This window comes from Lepisosteus oculatus, unplaced genomic scaffold, assembly GCF_040954835.1.
Source record: "Lepisosteus oculatus isolate fLepOcu1 unplaced genomic scaffold, fLepOcu1.hap2 HAP2_SCAFFOLD_90, whole genome shotgun sequence".
Classification (NCBI taxonomy): domain Eukaryota; kingdom Metazoa; phylum Chordata; class Actinopteri; order Semionotiformes; family Lepisosteidae; genus Lepisosteus; species Lepisosteus oculatus.
In genome coordinates, this window is record NW_027168428.1 from 260,042 (window position 1) to 280,983 (window position 20,942).

Below are 20,942 nucleotides of genomic sequence, written 5' to 3' on the forward strand. Positions count from 1 at the left end.
TGAAAAGAGCAAGAGAGGAAGCAGCCCTGCCCCGTGTGAGGATCAAACTCAGGACCTTCAGACGATGAGACTGACGCGCTACCAACTACGCCAACGAGGCCAGCTGCAGTACACAGCTGGAAAGTTTGCCTCATATGGATTTCAGTCGCCCGTTCCCTAATCTTTAGACGCCCTCTGCTGGATGTTGCATTTGCCTTTTGATCTCACCGATACTTTTTTGGTCTGTTTCTGTTGCGAGTCCGTTTTTCAGATCTCACCTAGCACAAGTCTCTCTGGCTGAAGTGGCCTCTCTGCTTCAGCATCGTGCCCTCACTCAGCCATTAAAAACGTCACTCGGACTTCTGACATGCTGACATGAAATGTCAAGAGAGAGTGGCGGAGACGCTCAAGGCAGAGAGAAGATGAAGAGGGGGCGTGGCTGCAAAATGATTGACAGCTGCATGACGCTCTCCATGCAAGGCGTGACCACAGGCTAAAGGACACCTTTCGGCACATCAAGCTCTAAGCACACACCTGGAGGACGTGGTAAATGATCCCGTTATCTCTCGCATGCAAAGCGAGCGCTGTACCATGCAAGCTAACCCCCCTCGCTGGGGCTCATGCCTCGGTGTCGCCTAGTGCCGCTTGTTCCCCTCTTACCGGGTGCAGTTCACTGCCCTTCGTCTGCAAGGCAGTCGTGTAATTGCGGCTTTCTTGACTTATTGATGAAGGTCTGACTGGACGAGCGAATGACGCCTCTCCCCCGTCCTCAAGCTCGCTGACAGAATAAAATGGAAAGTGCTGCTGTGGCTCATTGGTTTAGGGGTATGATTCTCGCTTAGGGTGTGGGAGGTCCTGGGTTCAACTCCTGGATGAGCCCTTGTGTGCTCTTTTTGTCCTCGTCCACAAGACTGGGAACTGCATGGGCGAATGTGAAGAAGATCCTTCTCGAACGTGCAAACCGTGCGAGAAGAGGGGGCGCTTGTTTCCAGCCAAAACTTCTCGCGTGTGAGACGAGCTGACCATCGCTGCAGGAGGTGGGAGGGTCACTCTGGTAGACAGGGCTGACCTTCGGCAATAGGATTTATACTCTCCAAGATGATATTTGCACTTTCTGGAGAGGCGATTTTCTCCACTTCAGTAGCCCGATTTCGTCGATTGCGTGGAGAGGGCTGTAGAATGTGGCGGCGCCTTTCCTGCTCCGTCCATGACAGGCGTGCTGGTCTCTGGAGAGAGAGCACGGTCCATCAGCACACTCCAATAAAGGCACTGGAAGCAGCTGAATCGCAATGGCGAAGCTCAGCGCTGGGCCGCTGGGCACATCTTACCACCGTTTCCGTAATGTAGTGGTTATCACGTTCGCCTCACACGCGAAAGGTCCCCGGTTCAAAGCCGGGCGGAAACAGACTTCTTTTGTCGCCACGCACAAAAGGGGATTGGGGATTCGCCTAGCGCTGTGATCGAACAGACCCACTCACCTCTTAGTGTGGCGGGATCTGCACAGTGCATGTCGCAGCGCATCCTGCTTTCACTTCAATGCGCGTCCTGATGTACCCCGGTCTCCCGCGTGACAGGTGGGGACAGGTGACAGGTCCTATACTAACGAGGAAGACATCGCTCTCTCCGACCCCCGGCATCGTGTCCCGACCCACCGTGCTGGAAGCCGACGGGTGCTGTGATTCCTTTACGGAGCAGAAATGACAACCGAGGAGCCGAGAGATCATTTCAGCATTTCGCGTCTGAACGGAAAACACAAACGACCAACTCAGAATGACTTGCCTTTGACGCTTTTCAAAGCGTTCTTTGTGCACGGCGACTGCGCCGCCTAGCAGATACAAATGGGTTGTACAACTTTAAACTAGCAAATGGAAGACAGCTAAGCCCCCTCTCTTTTAGCCCAGGTTCGATCTGTCTCCCAGAATCACCAGGGCGCACACACACACACCCGTGCCGTTGAAGTGCTCTGCTTCATTTCTAAGGGCAACTCAACATTCACTCCTACCCCGAGTGCAGAAAAGACAGTGTCTGCAGCAACAGCAGCTCAGGTCTCTGCACAGGAGCTAAGCTGCCCCCATCTCCTCTGCTCTGCGGCTCCTGTGGAGTGGAGTCCTGCCTGGAGCTGTGTTTGCAGGCGGCGGCTCCCCGCGCCCTGTCTGTGCGTCGTGAAATTAATTAATAACGTTAATAAATTTATAAAGTTAATAAAGTTATAAATTAGAAATTAATAACGATATAATTATATTCATGTACCGCAACACAAGAATAGTACACGCTGTACATTGTCTGTCGATAATGTTTCTGTAGTGCTTTTTCAGCACTCAGCATATGACTGTGCTGGTGGTGCTGTGGGTTAGGTTCCTGACTTCCATATCACACGGTCTATGATTGAATCCCATCGAACTATGACTTTACTTTTTAACAAACATTTCTTTGAAAAAATGAAACGTTTCCCTTGGTCAGAGATTAAATAAAACCTCACTTTTTTTTTGAGGTTTTACTGTGCAGAGTGAGGTTTTACCTCACTTTTTTTGAGCAGAAGGTTTACTGTGACCTGAGAAGGGCCGGCATCCAACCACGGTGGTACACACACACACGCTCTCACTCATATGAGCTACATGGCTACCAAGATGATCTCGGGTGCGCCGAGCTGGTACGGAACATATTGAACTGATCGACGGCGAATTGTCTCTCAGACAGGCTTTTCACCTCTAAGCTCCCTGACTGACAGTGATCAGCTAGGTAGTGAAACAGTCAGCTGCTTCTAAGCCTTAAACAGCTGCATCTCGGCGCTTCCACAGAGAGATGATTTGAAAGCCAAACATCGCCCATTGGGAACACCTTACTATCACTAGTTTAAGAGACTCTTAAGGTCTTGCAGAGGTGCCTGTCTAATAGCATGCGCTTTGCAAGCTATAGGTGTTTAGGCTGAGGCAGAATGCCTGTTAACAAAATGTTTTTCTAAAGGTGTGTCCAAGTGGCTGCAAAAGGGCAACACTCCCGGGGCGCCGTGGCTTAGTTGGTTAAAGCGCCTGTCTAGTAAACAGGAGATCCTGGGTCTGAATCCCAGCGATGCCTTCTTTGTTCTGTCTTCTCGAACAGTACTGGTCATTATGGACAACCGCCTACGGCTAGACTTAATTAAATGCAAGTATTCATTTCCTGTCTTTAACGGGACTTGTTTTTCTTAAAATGGATGCAACTTGCAAAACATGAAATACAAACCTTGCTAATCAGCGCTAGCGGCTGGCAAAAAAAAAGTCAGCAATGTTTTTTTCTTTAACCTTAACCCTACTAATGGAGAAGAGTTAAACGACCGAGTTTATGCAGCTTAAACGGTGCGCACGTCGGGTTCTTAGCTGAAAGGGTGGTAAATCACGCTCACCCCAGTCCTTAATCTTTTAAAGAGGATACAAAATTGAACCTAGTCGCCACATCACATACATCCTGTTCAATGATAAAAAGGTAACATCTATCCTCGCTCCAGACTAAATCTCACGTTGAGGGCATATTTTTTTTCACTTTACCGTGAGTCGGGCTCGGCTGCACAGAGGAGAGAGCAGAGCAATGAGGTCACGGGGACAGGGGAATCACACGCTGGCGGTTTGAATACGCGGAAGATCACTGAGAGATCCACAGTACATGGACCCTCCGTGCGCCATCAGTCCGCACTCCGGACTCTGAATCCTGCCATCCGAGTTAAGATCTCGGCGGAACCTGAGGCGCAGGTCCTTCTTAAAACGTAATCTGGTGAGCATTTTTAGAATCGTACTTGTATAGATGTAGCCTTTAATGTGTTGCTAGGTTAAAATTGATGACTTCTTGTATTTCAGTAGGCAACTGCCCTCTTGATTTCGGATTTAATTTCTTTATTACAGGGGCGCTTTTATGAAGATAGAGTCATGTTCAGGTACTTTGCTTGATGGAGGAAGCTCATTTCGGACTCTATGATCTGCTCACCTGGAAAGGTCTGCTGTACTGCTACAAGAGAGAAGTAGAGTCTGGAAGAAGGGACAATTTTATGATGCTTTGGAAGGTAATGTTTTTTTTCTTTGAAATCGAAATGAATCAGAATATCAGTGCAAAAGACAAACTCTTGGTTTGGTTTAAAGAGATATGGTTTTAAAACAGACAACATGTAGAAAACAGGTGTTTCTCACTTTTGGAAAAGAATGGACCGGGGGTAATATTTTACTAGTTGCAGGGCTGAGCTCACTGGGTTACAGTCCAGCAGCGTCACACCAAGGCCAGTGGCGCAATGAATAACGCGTTTGATTACGACTCAGGAGATTGTAGGTTCGACTCCTACCTGGCTCGGGTCATTTTTAAACGCATCGGGCTGCTCCCTAAGTAGTCTGTGCTACTTACTGCATTGTAATTGTACCCAGTAAGAGATTTCCTTCATGTAAATGAACTGCACCTGACAGCTTTAGAAAAACACCTGGGCTCAGTACGGTGCTGAGAGCTTAGCGTTGCTGTTTTAATTAGCACGCACTGCATCCGCTATGGACCCGAACTTTTCAATTATTCCGATCAGTAAGTCAACACGTAGTCCACATGAAAGGTAGAAATATTCTCTTGTCTGTCTCTTGTTTGTATAGAACTGAATGTCCCTGACAATGTACTGTTAGTTTTAATTGAAGAACGGCATTTGTGTTCAAATATACCAGACAAGTTTACGTAACTGCTCATGCGACACTCAGTTGTAATTAGTCAAGAAATAAAGTCGAACAACAGCTGCGGGTTTGATTCTGAACGTATGAGATTGCAACGCCTTTTACTTCCATTGACAAATGATAGAGATTCGAAGAGAGATCCTTCAGACCAGCAAGCAAACCCACGGCTATTTCGGTTTTCTATCTAGGCAACGTTGGGGTCTGCAATAGCATACATGAAAGCGTGATGCAATTTCTGTGGCTACATTTGTTGCACGTCATGCACAGTAAGAGTGTTTCTAACACCAAATAAAAAGTCAACAATTAGTGATCACGCCTTCTCCTCAGTTAACCCACTGAAACCCTTGCTGTTAACAGTTCTTTACTGCGTGCTTTACGAGCACCTACATATCGTGTCGGTTCTTTCAGCTTTATTCATTAGGTTTTCAAAGGCATAAGTAGAGCACCAGAGGTGCGAACGCAAAATGTGTGGTTATCTGAAGTCTTGCTTTCCATGGCAGCGGGTCCAAGCGATTTAGCGTTTTTATAGTACCGGGAAAGGAGAAGCAGCACTTCGCCTCTGCCGCGCAGACACAAGGCGACGTACGGCAGACGCCGGAGTCGGCAGGTTTCGAACCTGCGCGGGGAGTCGCCAACGCATTTCGAGCCCATCGCCTTAACCTCTCGACCACGACAAAAGCGAGCCCGCCGCCGCCGCATTCCTCCTATAATCAAACACGGACTGCGAGGTGGCTTCAAATGTTAAAGTCCCCCCGTCCGGATGTCAAAATGCAACTTTGGCAGACAGAACAAACATCAACAAACCACAAATGTGGACAAGGATTTTACAAGCTGCACCACACTGCACTTTCAAAAGCATTTACATTCGTGTTAGACGCAGGAATTTGCCTTTGATTTGCGCGCTTACGAACGCCATGGAAAACGAAACAAAACTAAAGCCCTCAGCTCCTGCACTTGATTATAATCCCGTTATGTGTCGAAGCAGGAATTTACGTCATCCTACCACTGCAACACGGGGAATAGAGGGAAATGAGCACAAGCTACGAATTGTCTCTAATCAGTCCCTACAGTTGTAAGACGCCTGGAAGCGTGCACCCCCATCATTAATCTTTGCGCATCTGTGCAAGGTAAACTCTGGAGCAGTCTCTGAAACGGCTCAAAGGAAACACGTGATTGATTCCATGTGCATCTGGGGTTCATTTCTTATTTACATTTAATTCAAGGGAAAGGCTTGGGTCAGTTTCAGACGGCCTCCAACAGCGAGATTCAAGCGCCCCACCTTCAGCCCAATCTGCGCCGCCAGAACGCCAACGGCTCCTCTGGTCTCCGGGGTGCGGTTGTGACCCCGTAACCTAAAGTGTTGGTGGCAGACAAATGGAGACTAACAGGTGATGTCCTAGGACATGACCACATTGTGACACTCGGTGGGGATGGTGACCATTGCTTGGAAAAGAGTGCGAGGCCCCTTTAGAAAAACATTTTGTTAACAGGCATTCTGCCTCAGCCTAAACACCTATAGCTTGCAAAGCGCATGCTATTAGACAGGCACCTCTTCAAGACCTTAAGAGTCTCTTAAACTAGTGATAGTAAGGTGTTCCCAATGGGCGATGTTTGGCTTTCAAATCATCTCTCTGTGGAAGCGCCGCGATGCAGCTGTTTAAGGCTTAGAAGCAGCTGACTGTTTCACTACCTAGCTGATCACTGTCAGTCAGGGAGCTTAGAGGTGAAAAGCCTGTCTGAGAGACAATTCGCCGTCGATCAGTTCAATATGTTCCGTACCAGCTCGGCGCACCTGAGATCATCTTGGTAGCCGTGTAGCTCAGATGAGTGAGAGCGTGTGTGTGTGTGTACCACCGTGATTGGATGCCGGTCCTTCTCAGGTCACAGTAAACCTTCTGCTGCCTAACTTTCCCCAGTGTGCCCCAGTGGCCTAATGGATAAGGCACTGGCCTCCTAAGCCAGGGATTGTGGGTTCGAGTCCCGTCTGGGGTGCTCCTGTCCCATTTTGAGCATACAAATGTCCTTGTGATTTGCAAAGCTACAACCCCACCTTACTCAGTGAGCGTCTCTGCTTTTCTCTCACATACAGTTGGGAGAAAAACTTTTGTAAACAGCCCTTCGGAATGATGTGGATTTCTGCATGAATGGCTCCTAACATGTGATCTTATCTTTATCTAAGTCATAATAATTAATAAAGAGAGTGTGATTTAACAAACAACACACGCCCAACATTTGACATTGCTGTTTCTTTATTGACCAAATGGTTTAAACAATCAAGGTCATTGATGGAAAAAGTACGTGAACCCTTATATTAAGGAGCTAGTGGAACCTCCTTTATGACAAAAACCTCAACCCCCACTTTCTGTAGCGGCTGGTCAGACCTGAGCAGCGGTTAGGAGGTATTTTGGCCTATTCCTCTATGAAAAACTGTTTCAGTTCATGTATATTTTTGGGATGTCTTGCGCTGAATGGCCTGCTTCAGATCACGCCACAGTACTTCAATGGGATTGGGGTCAGGACTCTTACTTGGCCATCCCAAAATACGGAATTTCTTCTGTTTCAGCCACTCTGTTGTTGATGTACTCCTTTAACTTTCAACTTTTGTCACGTCTGTCCACAGAACATTGTTCCAGGAGTTGCTGTGGAACATCCATGTGGTCTTTAGCAAACTTGAGAGGGGCAGTGGTGGTTTTTTTGGGGGGGAGAGCAGTGGTTTCCTCCATGGTGACCTCGCATAATCACCACTCCTGTTCAGATTTCTTCTTATGGTGGACTCATAAACACAGACATAAGACAAAGTCAACCACCTGTTCGCTAGATCCCATCCCCACTCAGCTAGTCAAAGATTCCCTCGAAGGACTGGCAGGACCTATAATTAGCATGATGAATGCATCGCTTGCGTCAGGCGTTGTACCTGATCAATTTAAGGTAGTGGTTGTTAGACCGCTCCTTAAGAAGTCAAATTTGGATCCACAAGTTCTTAACAACTACAGGCCTGTCTCAAAGGTCCCATTTCAATCTAAAAGTCTTGGGAGAATAGTTGTTGCCCAACGTCAATCGTATCTGGATTCAAATAATATACTTGAGAAATTTCAGTCTGGTTTCTGAAACTGCATTAACAAGAGTCGTAAATGATATTCTCTTAGCTACTGATGCGGGGAATGCAACAGTGCTTGTGCTTCTAGATCTTAGAGCTGCCTTTGACACGGTTGACCTCTCTGTTTTGTTACACAGGCTTGAGTTTGAGGTTGGCTTATCTGGAACCGTCCTTCAGTGGTTTACTTCACATTTAACTCATCGTTTTCATTATGTTCAAATATCTAATAATTGTACTGCTTCATCAATGTCACCAGTTCAATTTGGGGTACCAGAAGATCAGTGCTGGGACCAATATTGCTCTCTCTCTCTACATGCTGCTGCTAGGTAGGATAATATGAAAAAATAATATGAACTTTCATTCATATGCTGATGACACTCAAATAAACATTTTGTTTACACCAAACGACAACTCTTCTATTATCAGTTTAGTTAAATGCATTAAGGAAGGAAATACTTGGATGTGTGAAAACTTTTTGTTACTCAACTCTGAGAAAAATGAGGATCTGTTGATCGGAGGCAACAATACTGATAGGACTACTATAACTTCAGCACTTAACTCAGAGGATTTAAACATTTGCCTCAAAGAGACAGCACGTTACCTAGGCGGCATATTAGACACAAGGCTCTTAACAACTTGCATTGTTAAGTGCCTTGGGACAACCTTGTTGTGAAAGGCGCTATATAGAAATACATTGATTTGAATTGAATTGACAATGTAAAATGTTGTTTGTGTTGTTTGTTAAACAAGACTGTCTTTATTTATCAAAAAATAAAAGGAATTTGCTAGGAATGCAAACGTTAGGTTGCGCTTCTTCATGCTGCATCGTCGGCATGAGTGGAGCTTTTTAAACGTCTGTACTTACTGTGCCCCATAAGAAATCGTTTGTCCCCGTTCAAAAGACATTGTGCGATGTCCTGCAGTGTTCGCAAAGCAAACCTTTGACAGTTTGAAAAGAGGAATTTATTCTGCTTCCTGTGCGTGCAGTAGTTACAAAGTTGAACGTCTTTACACGATTTGCTGCAGTTTTCAGTGGGCGGGCTTTGTCAGATGGCTTGGAAAAACGCACTGTGTTTTGGCTCGGGAAACATCATGAGAAGTGTCCTGCATGTTTTCTGTGTATAGCTGTCTTTTAACGCATACAGAATTCATTCGAAATCATTGATTTCTCCAATTAACAAGGGTCCCTTAAAAGATGAGTCAAAGTAACGTCTAATCAGATTAGTTTCCTTAGAGCTGGTTCAGAGTTTGCTCAAGAGTTTACCTTTCACAAATGCGCAAAGAAGAATGTTGGGGGTGCATGCTTCAAGGTGCCTTACAGCTGTAGGGAGTGATTCGAGACGATTCGTGGTGTGTGCTAGTTCCCATATACCGTACGCCCCGGGGTGCAGTGCTAGGATGACGTACAATACCGCTTGGGCACGTAACGGCGTTATATGCAAGTGCGGGACGTGAGGGTTTTCGTTTGTTCATTTTGTTTTGCTCTGCTTTGCTTTGTTTCGTGGTCAAGAGGCGTAAGGTAAGTCGTAATCCAGGGAGAACACTGGTGGCAAACAGTCCGAGGTGAGAGGCGAGGTCCAAAGTCGAAAAGGCAGAAGGGGAGTCCAATATCCAGAATAAACGAGGTAATGGAAAAAACGCCAGGTAGAGCTCTCAAGGAGTAGACTCAATACCAGCGGGAAGCAGGTAAAGATGGTAAAAATAGCACTGCGTACCGCACGGTGGAGTGTGTGCAGGTGGGTTAACTCGTGCGGCGGCGTTTGTTAATAATCACCCGCTGCTGGTGCTGTTTAGATTGCTTAAGAGTTGGTCTTAACTGCCTGGCGGTCATGACAAGCTCCTCTTTAAGCTGTGGTTTAGTTTTGCATTCATGTGTTTCTAGAGCAGTTATTTATGGGGGTGGGTGGGTCTTTCACAGAGGCTCAGGACAAATCCCCCGCCTGAAAGTCTAATGTGTGCGTTCAGACAGTCACAGGTCAAGAGCCAGGCAGGAGGACAATGGACAGAAGAGCCAACGAACTAAAAATAAAAGAACAGATATGAAAAAGCCACCATCTTTTTCTTTTTGACATTTTCCGACTTCTATGCAAGCCAGGACAAAGTTGCTCGTAGCTACTTGTGGATTCAAATACTCTATCGAGTGCTTTGATGAGTTTTTGCAATTTGATTGTCGTCCTGTCAGCCTGTTTCTGTTTTTTTTTTTTTTTCAATCTAGGGATGGAAAGTATGAGGGAAATGATGGAGCAATCAATAACCGCTCCGGAAAAATGGCAGAAAGAAATGGTCCGTCACTAAGGACATTTGTGAAGCAGAGGAGTGACACCACCACAAAGGCGACACATTCTGCTGATGGTTTTGGTGAATAATGATTGAGGCGCGTTAAGAGAAAGGTAGCTGTGTCAGCATGCGTAGGCTGCAAAGGATCAAGCAAAGGTTTACTCCATGCTGAAAAGAGAAGAAAAGAAGCACAACGTTTCGACTGTGGAGCCTTCTGCACCATCTTCTTTAGCGGTGATGATGTTTACATTGGAAAAACGGAGACATGCGTCCCTGGGTGGGCTTGAACCACCAACCTTTCGGTTAACAGCCGAACGCGCTAACCGATTGCGCCACAGAGACTGACAGCCGCTTGTGCTCCCTACATTTGCAGGTTTATGGTCAAAGAAAACAATCACTTGCGCTTCTTGCAGCCGGCAATCTTTTTCCACTGACAACCAAGAAATGGATTTCATCTTTCACAAGCTGTATGGATTTCTTCAAAAACAAGTTATTCCAGAAAGGAAATGAATTCTTGCATTAAACTGAACCAAGCTGTACATGTTTGTCTGAAATGATACATTCGGCACAACAAGACACGGAGAGAGGCACCGCTGGTATTCAGACCCAGGATCGCCTGCTTACTAGGCGGGCACTTTAAGCCACTAGGGAACAGTGCCAGCAGAGCACCGCGCTTTTACAGACACTTGGACACATCTGCGTTCGGTGTGCACTTAACCTGCTCTCTGAGCCCGTTGCCTCCGTCCCATTTAATAGCAGAACTGACGCCAAGAGAAATGATGAGAAATGGCATTTATCGGGCACTTTTCATGTCCAAGGAGCTCAATGCCCTTGACACCTCCCCAAGGCGACAGAGCTGTGCATTCTTTGGCGACACCATTTTTTCTTTTGTTTAATTTCTATACTTATTGATAGAATAAAAACGATATGTCATGTACTGTAAGGGAAATGTCTCTTTTCATGGGGAAAGCTAGCACCAGCAAATGTTGTGTTTAGAAGAAGTGATTTAACATGACACGTGACCTAATTTACTGGAGCAAAAGCTCACCCAGCAAGCCCTGCTTTACTTCTACAGGAGAGAAGTACTGTAGAGTCTGCAAGATGTTCAGCTGGGTAGCTACGTCAGCATGCCTCGGCTGAAAAGGAACAAGTACTAGGTTTATTGCATGCTGAAAAGAGAAGAACGGAAACACAGCGTTTCGACTGTGAGGTCTTCTCACACCTGAAGAAGCCTCACACCTGTAAAAGGCTCCATGGTTTTCTTTCTTCTCTTTTCAACATGGAATACACCTATTGTCTGCAAGATGTGACAATTTCATGGTGTTTTGGAAGAAAACCTTTTTCTTTGAATTCAAAATCAATGGGAATTTCAGCACGACACATCAACACTTTTTCTGTTTAAAGGAGATGATATTTTAAACCTGATAAAAATAGTAGGAAACACAAGTTTCTTGCTGTTAAAATTTAGTTCGGGAAGTGTACTACTAGTAGCAGTGTAGAGCTCTCTGTGGTGGAGTGCAAGTGCATGTTCTATGGGCCAGTGGCGTAATGGATAATGCGTCTCACTTCGGATCAGAAGATTGTAGGTTCGAGTCCTGCCTGGCTCGTGAGGCTTTTAAACCTCTCAGGTTCCTCGGTAACAGGTTGGCGTCATGTATATGAACTATAGAAAAGCATTTGCCACAACCCGTAAATTAGCACGCAAGTGCGGGCTGGTGAACACAGAACTGTATGGAGATCATCTCCAGCTCCAAGCTCAAATGCAATGAAAAAACATGCAGAACAGAACTGGAGAGCAGCTGAATTTGTGCTCAGTAGGGTGGGGAGGACTCAGCATTGCTATTGTTCTAATTGGCATGAACTGCAGGGGATCTGAATCAGAACATGTCAGTTAGTTCGACCATTGCGTCAATATGTAGGCCACGTTAATACAGAATTATTACTTTGTCTGTCTCGTCTTTGTATATAGCTGAATGTCCCTGACAATTTCATGTTAGTTTTTAAGAACGACATTGGTGCTAATATATACATATATAGCATATAAGGAACACGTAAAAGTTTAGTCCATGCTGAAAAGATAAGAAAACCGCCACAACGTTTCATCTTGGAATAAATCTTTACTTGTTGTTTTGCAGCCTACCCATTCTGACCTAACTCCTCCCTTGAAATTCCCTAACAGATAAGGGTACGTAACGGCTCATGCGATGCTCAGTTGCAATTTGTCCCAAAACAAACAAGAACAGCAGCTGAGGGTTTGAGTTTGAACATGCACTGTATTAAAGCAGCTTTTATTTCCATTGATAAATGCTAGATATTCCTACAGAGATTCTCCAGGTGAGTAAGCGATTCCTGTTTCTGTTTCTATTTCTGTTTCATATATATATACAGTATATATATGTTACATGTGTCTCTGCAATAGTATAAATGTGTTATACACTATCAGGGGCTGCTTTTTTGTGCACCTCATCTACAACAAGGGTTTTTTTTTCATTTATGTTTGTGGACCTTCACCATTTGAGGAAGTGAGTTAGATAAGAAAGTTACAGGTATGGTGAGCAATGACTGACAAAGGCACGTACTGGGTATTCCTTACAGAAGTGTAAGCAATTTGTTCTAAAAAACACCGGCTAAAGTCCAACATCGTTAGCAATCTTATTACTTAAACAGAATTAACATCAATAAACTGTAATGTGCTGGTACATGCGAGTAGATTTGATCTTCTATTAAACAAAAATGCAATTACAGCTCTAAAAAGGTCAACCTAGACTTCTGTAACAGATCTGTTCAGGTCATCGCTGTTTCTCTGACCTTGTGAGTCTTTGGAATTTTAAAAGTGTATTTTGCTTGCCTTTCATGTGGTCTGTGTACAAGTCACTGTGGCGTATGCGGTCCTACACAGCCTTGCTATAGACGTGACGAGCCTCCGCTATGTTGCAATGGAGAACAGGTTCAGTACGGAGCTGCTGAGAAAATTCAGCTGGAAAGCTCGTTGCAGAAAAGCATCGTTATCTGTGTCCAGCGGCAAAGCGTCCATCGTGGGTGCTGAAGAATCGATTTCACAGGCTGCGGGTCCAGGCGATTTAGAGTGTTAAAGGTCCCAGCGAAAACGGAACGGCGCTGGTCCTTTTACACGCACGCACGCAACCAAATGCAAAGGACGCCGTAGTCGGCAGGATTTGAACCTGCGCGGGGAGACCCCAACAGATTTCAAGTCTGTCACCTTAACCACTCGGCCACGACTACAGCGAGTGCTGCGGCCGCTGCCTTCTTGCTACAATCGAACAGGGAGTGCGAGGCGGCGGCGGCAGTGGAGGCAACTTTTTTCAAGTTCGCTCTCCGTTTAAGAAACCTTTTACGCCATACGTGCAAGCACACACACACACACACCTCAGAGGACTTAAGGGTGGCTTCAAGTTGGAATGATAAAGTCTCCCCGTTCGGACATGAAAACAGAACGTTCTTAGACAGAAAGCAATCAACAACGGAGACATGTGGACGACGATTTTAGTCACTGCACTTTGAATAGCATTTTTACTCCAGTTACAGGAGATGCACCAATGGCCCTTGACCTACGCTCTTACCAATGCCTTGAACATTCAAACAAAACAGCCCTCAAGTCCTGCGGTTTAATATAACGCTGTTACGTGTCGAGGCAGTATTTGACTCTGTCCTACCGTTGAGACACGGGGCGTATATGGAAACGAACACATGCTACGGATCGTCTCTAATCGGTCCCTACAGTTGGAAGGCTCCTTGAAGCGTGCACCCCCATCATTCATCTTTGCGCATCTGTGAAAGGTAGACTCTTGAGCAATGTTTGAGCCAGCTCTAAGGCAACTAGTGCTATTGGACAGACACCTCTGGAAGATCCTAAGAGTCTCTTAACACCACTTCCAGCAGCAAGCTTAATTGTTCGCTGGAGGTCTCCCACCCAGGTACTGACCAGGCAAAGAATCACCAGTACATTGAATGAGGAAGTTAATCCTGAAATCCAATTACATATCTCAAGGTAAGACAAATCCATAAGAACATGTCTTAGTATTACTTCGTTTACATTAGTATGGCACTGAGTTGGAGCTCCTCTTTAAGCTGTGGTTTAGTTTTGCATTCATGTGTTTCTAGAGCAGTTATTTATGGGGGTGGGTCTTTCACAGAGGCTCAGGACAAATCCCCCGCCTGAAAGTCTAATGTGTGCGTTCAGACAGTCACAGGTCAAGAGCCAGGCAGGAGGACAATGGACAGAAGAGCCAACGAACTAAAAATAAAAGAACAGATATGAAAAAGCCACCATCTTTTTCTTTTTGACATTTTCCGACTTTCATGCAAGCCAGGACAAAGTTGCTCGTAGCTACTTGTGGATTCAAATACTCTATCGAGTGCTTTGATGAGTTTTTGCAATTTGATTGTCGTCCTGTCAGCCTGTTTCTGTTTTTTTTTTTTTCAATCTAGGGATGGAAAGTATGAGGGAAATGATGGAGCAATCAATAACCGCTCCGGAAAAATGGCAGAAAGAAATGGTCCGTCACTAAGGACATTTGTGAAGCAGAGGAGTGACATCACCACAAAGGCGACACATTCTGCTGATGGTTTTGGTGAATAATGATTGAGGCGCGTTAAGAGAAAGGTAGCTGTGTCAGCATGCGTAGGCTGCAAAGGATCAAGCAAAGGTTTACTCCATGCTGAAAAGAGAAGAAAAGAAGCACAACGTTTCGACTGTGGAGCCTTCTGCACCATCTTCTTTAGCGGTGATGATGTTTACATTGGAAAAACGGAGACATGCGTCCCTGGGTGGGCTTGAACCACCAACCTTTCGGTTAACAGCCGAACGCGCTAACCGATTGCGCCACAGAGACTGACAGCCGCTTGTGCTCCCTACATTTGCAGGTTTATGGTCAAAGAAAACAATCACTTGCGCTTCTTGCAGCCGGCAATCTTTTTCCACTGACAACCAAGAAATGGATTTCATCTTTCACAAGCTGTATGGATTTCTTCAAAAACAAGTTATTCCAGAAAGGAAATGAATTCTTGCATTAAACTGAACCAAGCTGTACATGTTTGTCTGAAATGATACATTCGGCACAACAAGACACGGAGAGAGGCACCGCTGGTATTCAGACCCAGGATCGCCTGCTTACTAGGCGGGCACTTTAAGCCACTAGGGAACAGTGCCAGCAGAGCACCGCGCTTTTACAGACACTTGGACACATCTGCGTTCGGTGTGCACTTAACCTGCTCTCTGAGCCCGTTGCCTCCGTCCCATTTAATAGCAGAACTGACGCCAAGAGAAATGATGAGAAATGGCATTTATCGGGCACTTTTCATGTCCAAGGAGCTCAATGCCCTTGACACCTCCCCAAGGCGACAGAGCTGTGCATTCTTTGGCGACACCATTTTTTCTTTTGTTTAATTTCTATACTTATTGATAGAATAAAAACGATATGTCATGTACTGTAAGGGAAATGTCTCTTTTCATGGGGAAAGCTAGCACCAGCAAATGTTGTGTTTAGAAGAAGTGATTTAACATGACACGTGACCTAATTTACTGGAGCAAAAGCTCACCCAGCAAGCCCTGCTTTACTTCTACAGGAGAGAAGTACTGTAGAGTCTGCAAGATGTTCAGCTGGGTAGCTACGTCAGCATGCCTCGGCTGAAAAGGAACAAGTACTAGGTTTATTGCATGCTGAAAAGAGAAGAACGGAAACACAGCGTTTCGACTGTGAGGTCTTCTCACACCTGAAGAAGCCTCACACCTGTAAAAGGCTCCATGGTTTTCTTTCTTCTCTTTTCAACATGGAATACACCTATTGTCTGCAAGATGTGACAATTTCATGGTGTTTTGGAAGAAAACCTTTTTCTTTGAATTCAAAATCAATCGGAATTTCAGCACGACACATCAACACTTTTTCTGTTTAAAGGAGATGATATTTTAAACCTGATAAAAATAGTAGGAAACACAAGTTTCTTGCTGTTAAAATTTAGTTCGGGAAGTGTACTACTAGTAGCAGTGTAGAGCTCTCTGTGGTGGAGTGCAAGTGCATGTTCTATGGGCCAGTGGCGTAATGGATAATGCGTCTCACTTCGGATCAGAAGATTGTAGGTTCGAGTCCTGCCTGGCTCGTGAGGCTTTTAAACCTCTCAGGTTCCTCGGTAACAGGTTGGCGTCATGTATATGAACTATAGAAAAGCATTTGCCACAACCCGTAAATTAGCACGCAAGTGCGGGCTGGTGAACACAGAACTGTATGGAGATCATCTCCAGCTCCAAGCTCAAATGCAATGAAAAAACATGCAGAACAGAACTGGAGAGCAGCTGAATTTGTGCTCAGTAGGGTGGGGAGGACTCAGCATTGCTATTGTTCTAATTGGCATGAACTGCAGGGGATCTGAATCAGAACATGTCAGTTAGTTCGACCATTGCGTCAATATGTAGGCCACGTTAATACAGAATTATTACTTTGTCTGTCTCGTCTTTGTATATAGCTGAATGTCCCTGACAATTTCATGTTAGTTTTTAAGAACGACATTGGTGCTAATATATACATATATAGCATATAAGGAACACGTAAAAGTTTAGTCCATGCTGAAAAGATAAGAAAACCGCCACAACGTTTCATCTTGGAATAAATCTTTACTTGTTGTTTTGCAGCCTACCCATTCTGACCTAACTCCTCCCTTGAAATTCCCTAACAGATAAGGGTACGTAACGGCTCATGCGATGCTCAGTTGCAATTTGTCCCAAAACAAACAAGAACAGCAGCTGAGGGTTTGAGTTTGAACATGCACTGTATTAAAGCAGCTTTTATTTCCATTGATAAATGCTAGATATTCCTACAGAGATTCTCCAGGTGAGTAAGCGATTCCTGTTTCTGTTTCTATTTCTGTTTCATATATATATACAGTATATATATGTTACATGTGTCTCTGCAATAGTATAAATGTGTTATACACTATCAGGGGCTGCTTTTTTGTGCACCTCATCTACAACAAGGGTTTTTTTTTCATTTATGTTTGTGGACCTTCACCATTTGAGGAAGTGAGTTAGATAAGAAAGTTACAGGTATGGTGAGCAATGACTGACAAAGGCACGTACTGGGTATTCCTTACAGAAGTGTAAGCAATTTGTTCTAAAAAACACCGGCTAAAGTCCAACATCGTTAGCAATCTTATTACTTAAACAGAATTAACATCAATAAACTGTAATGTGCTGGTACATGCGAGTAGATTTGATCTTCTATTAAACAAAAATGCAATTACAGCTCTAAAAAGGTCAACCTAGACTTCTGTAACAGATCTGTTCAGGTCATCGCTGTTTCTCTGACCTTGTGAGTCTTTGGAATTTTAAAAGTGTATTTTGCTTGCCTTTCATGTGGTCTGTGTACAAGTCACTGTGGCGTATGCGGTCCTACACAGCCTTGCTATAGACGTGACGAGCCTCCGCTATGTTGCAATGGAGAACAGGTTCAGTACGGAGCTGCTGAGAAAATTCAGCTGGAAAGCTCGTTGCAGAAAAGCATCGTTATCTGTGTCCAGCGGCAAAGCGTCCATCGTGGGTGCTGAAGAATCGATTTCACAGGCTGCGGGTCCAGGCGATTTAGAGTGTTAAAGGTCCCAGCGAAAACGGAACGGCGCTGGTCCTTTTACACGCACGCACGCAACCAAATGCAAAGGACGCCGTAGTCGGCAGGATTTGAACCTGCGCGGGGAGACCCCAACAGATTTCAAGTCTGTCACCTTAACCACTCGGCCACGACTACAGCGAGTGCTGCGGCCGCTGCCTTCTTGCTACAATCGAACAGGGAGTGCGAGGCGGCGGCGGCAGTGGAGGCAACTTTTTTCAAGTTCGCTCTCCGTTTAAGAAACCTTTTACGCCATACGTGCAAGCACACACACACACACACCTCAGAGGACTTAAGGGTGGCTTCAAGTTGGAATGATAAAGTCTCCCCGTTCGGACATGAAAACAGAACGTTCTTAGACAGAAAGCAATCAACAACGGAGACATGTGGACGACGATTTTAGTCACTGCACTTTGAATAGCATTTTTACTCCAGTTACAGGAGATGCACCAATGGCCCTTGACCTACGCTCTTACCAATGCCTTGAACATTCAAACAAAACAGCCCTCAAGTCCTGCGGTTTAATATAACGCTGTTACGTGTCGAGGCAGTATTTGACTCTGTCCTACCGTTGAGACACGGGGCGTATATGGAAACGAACACATGCTACGGATCGTCTCTAATCGGTCCCTACAGTTGGAAGGCTCCTTGAAGCGTGCACCCCCATCATTCATCTTTGCGCATCTGTGAAAGGTAGACTCTTGAGCAATGTTTGAGCCAGCTCTAAGGCAACTAGTGCTATTGGACAGACACCTCTGGAAGATCCTAAGAGTCTCTTAACACCACTTCCAGCAGCAAGCTTAATTGTTCGCTGGAGGTCTCCCACCCAGGTACTGACCAGGCAAAGAATCACCAGTACATTGAATGAGGAAGTTAATCCTGAAATCCAATTACATATCTCAAGGTAAGACAAATCCATAAGAACATGTCTTAGTATTACTTCGTTTACATTAGTATGGCACTGAGTTGGAGCTCCTCTTTAAGCTGTGGTTTAGTTTTGCATTCATGTGTTTCTAGAGCAGTTATTTATGGGGGTGGGTCTTTCACAGAGGCTCAGGACAAATCCCCCGCCTGAAAGTCTAATGTGTGCGTTCAGACAGTCACAGGTCAAGAGCCAGGCAGGAGGACAATGGACAGAAGAGCCAACGAACTAAAAATAAAAGAACAGATATGAAAAAGCCACCATCTTTTTCTTTTTGACATTTTCCGACTTTCATGCAAGCCAGGACAAAGTTGCTCGTAGCTACTTGTGGATTCAAATACTCTATCGAGTGCTTTGATGAGTTTTTGCAATTTGATTGTCGTCCTGTCAGCCTGTTTCTGTTTTTTTTTTTTTCAATCTAGGGATGGAAAGTATGAGGGAAATGATGGAGCAATCAATAACCGCTCCGGAAAAATGGCAGAAAGAAATGGTCCGTCACTAAGGACATTTGTGAAGCAGAGGAGTGACATCACCACAAAGGCGACACATTCTGCTGATGGTTTTGGTGAATAATGATTGAGGCGCGTTAAGAGAAAGGTAGCTGTGTCAGCATGCGTAGGCTGCAAAGGATCAAGCAAAGGTTTACTCCATGCTGAAAAGAGAAGAAAAGAAGCACAACGTTTCGACTGTGGAGCCTTCTGCGCCATCTTCTTTAGCGGTGATGATGTTTACATTGGAAAAACTGAGACATGCGTCCCTGGGTGGGCTTGAACCACCAACCTTTCGGTTAACAGCCGAACGCGCTAACCGATTGCGCCACAGAGACTGACGGCCGCTTGTGCTCCCTACATTTGCAGGTTTATGGTCAAAGAAAACAATCACTTGCGCTTCTTGCAGCCGGCAATCTTTTTCCACTGACAACCAAGAAATGGATTTCATCTTTCACAAGCTGTATGGATTTTGAAATGTATGGACGATGCCAGGTGTCCCACAACACCACAGCGCCGACACACCTTTGGTTGTCCCACATAAAAAACATAGCCATTGCAGGCGCCCAGCCGGATTGTAGAGGGCAGGTGCCTTAAGCCTCCATTTACATTGTCCGGTAGCAAGCGAACCTCGAATTTCCTTGCTCCTGTTTTTATACCGTCAACATCTCTAACCTCAGTTCCATGGTGGACGGTGCAGTACTGCTTAAGCCAGGTGTGAATGTCCTCCGTCTTTGCCAGTTCCGAGAACATAACAACATGCACCGTTTTCCTCTCTCTCTGTGTCAGAGGCTGCAAGTTGATCTTCTCAAGGGCAGGAACTTTCCCTCTTTTTGCCTCAAACACATCCACACATTGTTCAAACAGAGAATAGGTAGCAAAAACAACCTCAAATGCTTTCTGACCTGGGAGAGCGAAGATGAAATCCAAGTGCCGAGGTTCAAAGCCACGTTCCTTCTGTAACACTTTTCTGCTGAACTGCATATGATCCATGAAGAGGTCATCCAAAAGCTCAAAACGTACAGCATTCTTGCGGGATCCAAAGGTTGCCATCTCAAACTGCAAAACAAACACTGCTTCCACAAAACAAGAAAACAATCCAACTACTCTAACTACAGGCTGATCAAGGTATCTCCCCTGCCAGGTAAGCCGAGAGCCGCAGGCGATGAGCCCAGAGCTGAACGGGCCCCACTGGCTCGTTTGTAAGGCCAGGTGCATTGCCAACCACGACCGGCAGGGCAGAGGCCTTGAAGGCGGCCTGGGCTCCTGCAGCTGTCCAGCCACGCACTCTGGTTTCTCTTCATCTCGTACAAATCTTTTGCCTTTTACTAAAGATTTCCATGGAGAGGAACATGAATGAGTTCCATACAATTTTTGTGCTTCCCTGCCTTCGCGTGGGGCGCAGCTGGGCTGGTCAAAGAGAGAAACTAAAACCGCTCACAATCGCTCTTATTACGGCGACTGTGGCCGTCTGCTCTGCGAGTCCTCGGTCTCCGCCTCTCTGATTGGCGCTCTTTTCTTTGGGGGGCGGGAATATGCTGTGAAATATGAAGCGTTACAGCAACGACATGCCATGAGACGATTGATAACGATTTCCATAGGATCCCCGCGGTTGCCTGGCAACCGTCAGCTTTGCGCAGTGGCAGTATCGTAGCCTGTGAGGTTTAGCCGAGGCGCGATTATTGCTAGTTGAAAACTTTTCCCAATACCCCGCTTCCGCCGGTTTGCAATACAATCGGCGAAAGCAATTTTTGACAGTCTCGTCAGAGACTGAGCAAGGTGTTTAAAGACAGATTTTGTCATGGTAACATCATGGTAGAAAGAAACAAGCTTGTTACGTCTCAACAGAAACGCTCTTTAGCTCTTTCAGCGTTATGCAGAGAACAGCGT

The 20,942-nt window shown here is 45.4% G+C and overlaps 8 non-coding genes across 8 annotated transcripts; 3 read left to right on the forward strand and 5 right to left on the reverse strand.

Annotated features, from left to right (window-relative positions):
* Window positions 1-6,571: 6,571 nt before the first annotated feature.
* On the forward strand, window positions 6,572-6,644 carry trnar-ccu (transfer RNA arginine (anticodon CCU)). The gene has a single exon. It is a non-coding gene; the product is annotated as a tRNA-Arg (tRNA).
* Window positions 6,645-10,294: 3,650 nt separating this feature from the next.
* trnan-guu (transfer RNA asparagine (anticodon GUU)) lies at window positions 10,295-10,368 on the reverse strand. The gene has a single exon. It is a non-coding gene; the product is annotated as a tRNA-Asn (tRNA).
* A 2,819-nt stretch (window positions 10,369-13,187) lies between these two features.
* Window positions 13,188-13,269, reverse strand: trnas-uga (transfer RNA serine (anticodon UGA)). The gene has a single exon. It is a non-coding gene; the product is annotated as a tRNA-Ser (tRNA).
* A 1,536-nt stretch (window positions 13,270-14,805) lies between these two features.
* Window positions 14,806-14,879, reverse strand: trnan-guu (transfer RNA asparagine (anticodon GUU)). The gene has a single exon. It is a non-coding gene; the product is annotated as a tRNA-Asn (tRNA).
* A 2,819-nt stretch (window positions 14,880-17,698) lies between these two features.
* trnas-uga (transfer RNA serine (anticodon UGA)) lies at window positions 17,699-17,780 on the reverse strand. Its single transcript has one exon. It is a non-coding gene; the product is annotated as a tRNA-Ser (tRNA).
* A 1,536-nt stretch (window positions 17,781-19,316) lies between these two features.
* trnan-guu (transfer RNA asparagine (anticodon GUU)) lies at window positions 19,317-19,390 on the reverse strand. Its single transcript has one exon. It is a non-coding gene; the product is annotated as a tRNA-Asn (tRNA).
* Window positions 19,391-20,336: 946 nt separating this feature from the next.
* LOC138236502 (U5 spliceosomal RNA) lies at window positions 20,337-20,453 on the forward strand. The gene has a single exon (XR_011188675.1). It is a non-coding gene; the product is annotated as a U5 spliceosomal RNA (small nuclear RNA).
* Window positions 20,454-20,680: 227 nt separating this feature from the next.
* Window positions 20,681-20,822, forward strand: LOC138236476 (U4 spliceosomal RNA). Its single transcript, XR_011188651.1, has one exon. It is a non-coding gene; the product is annotated as a U4 spliceosomal RNA (small nuclear RNA).
* Window positions 20,823-20,942: the final 120 nt, after the last annotated feature.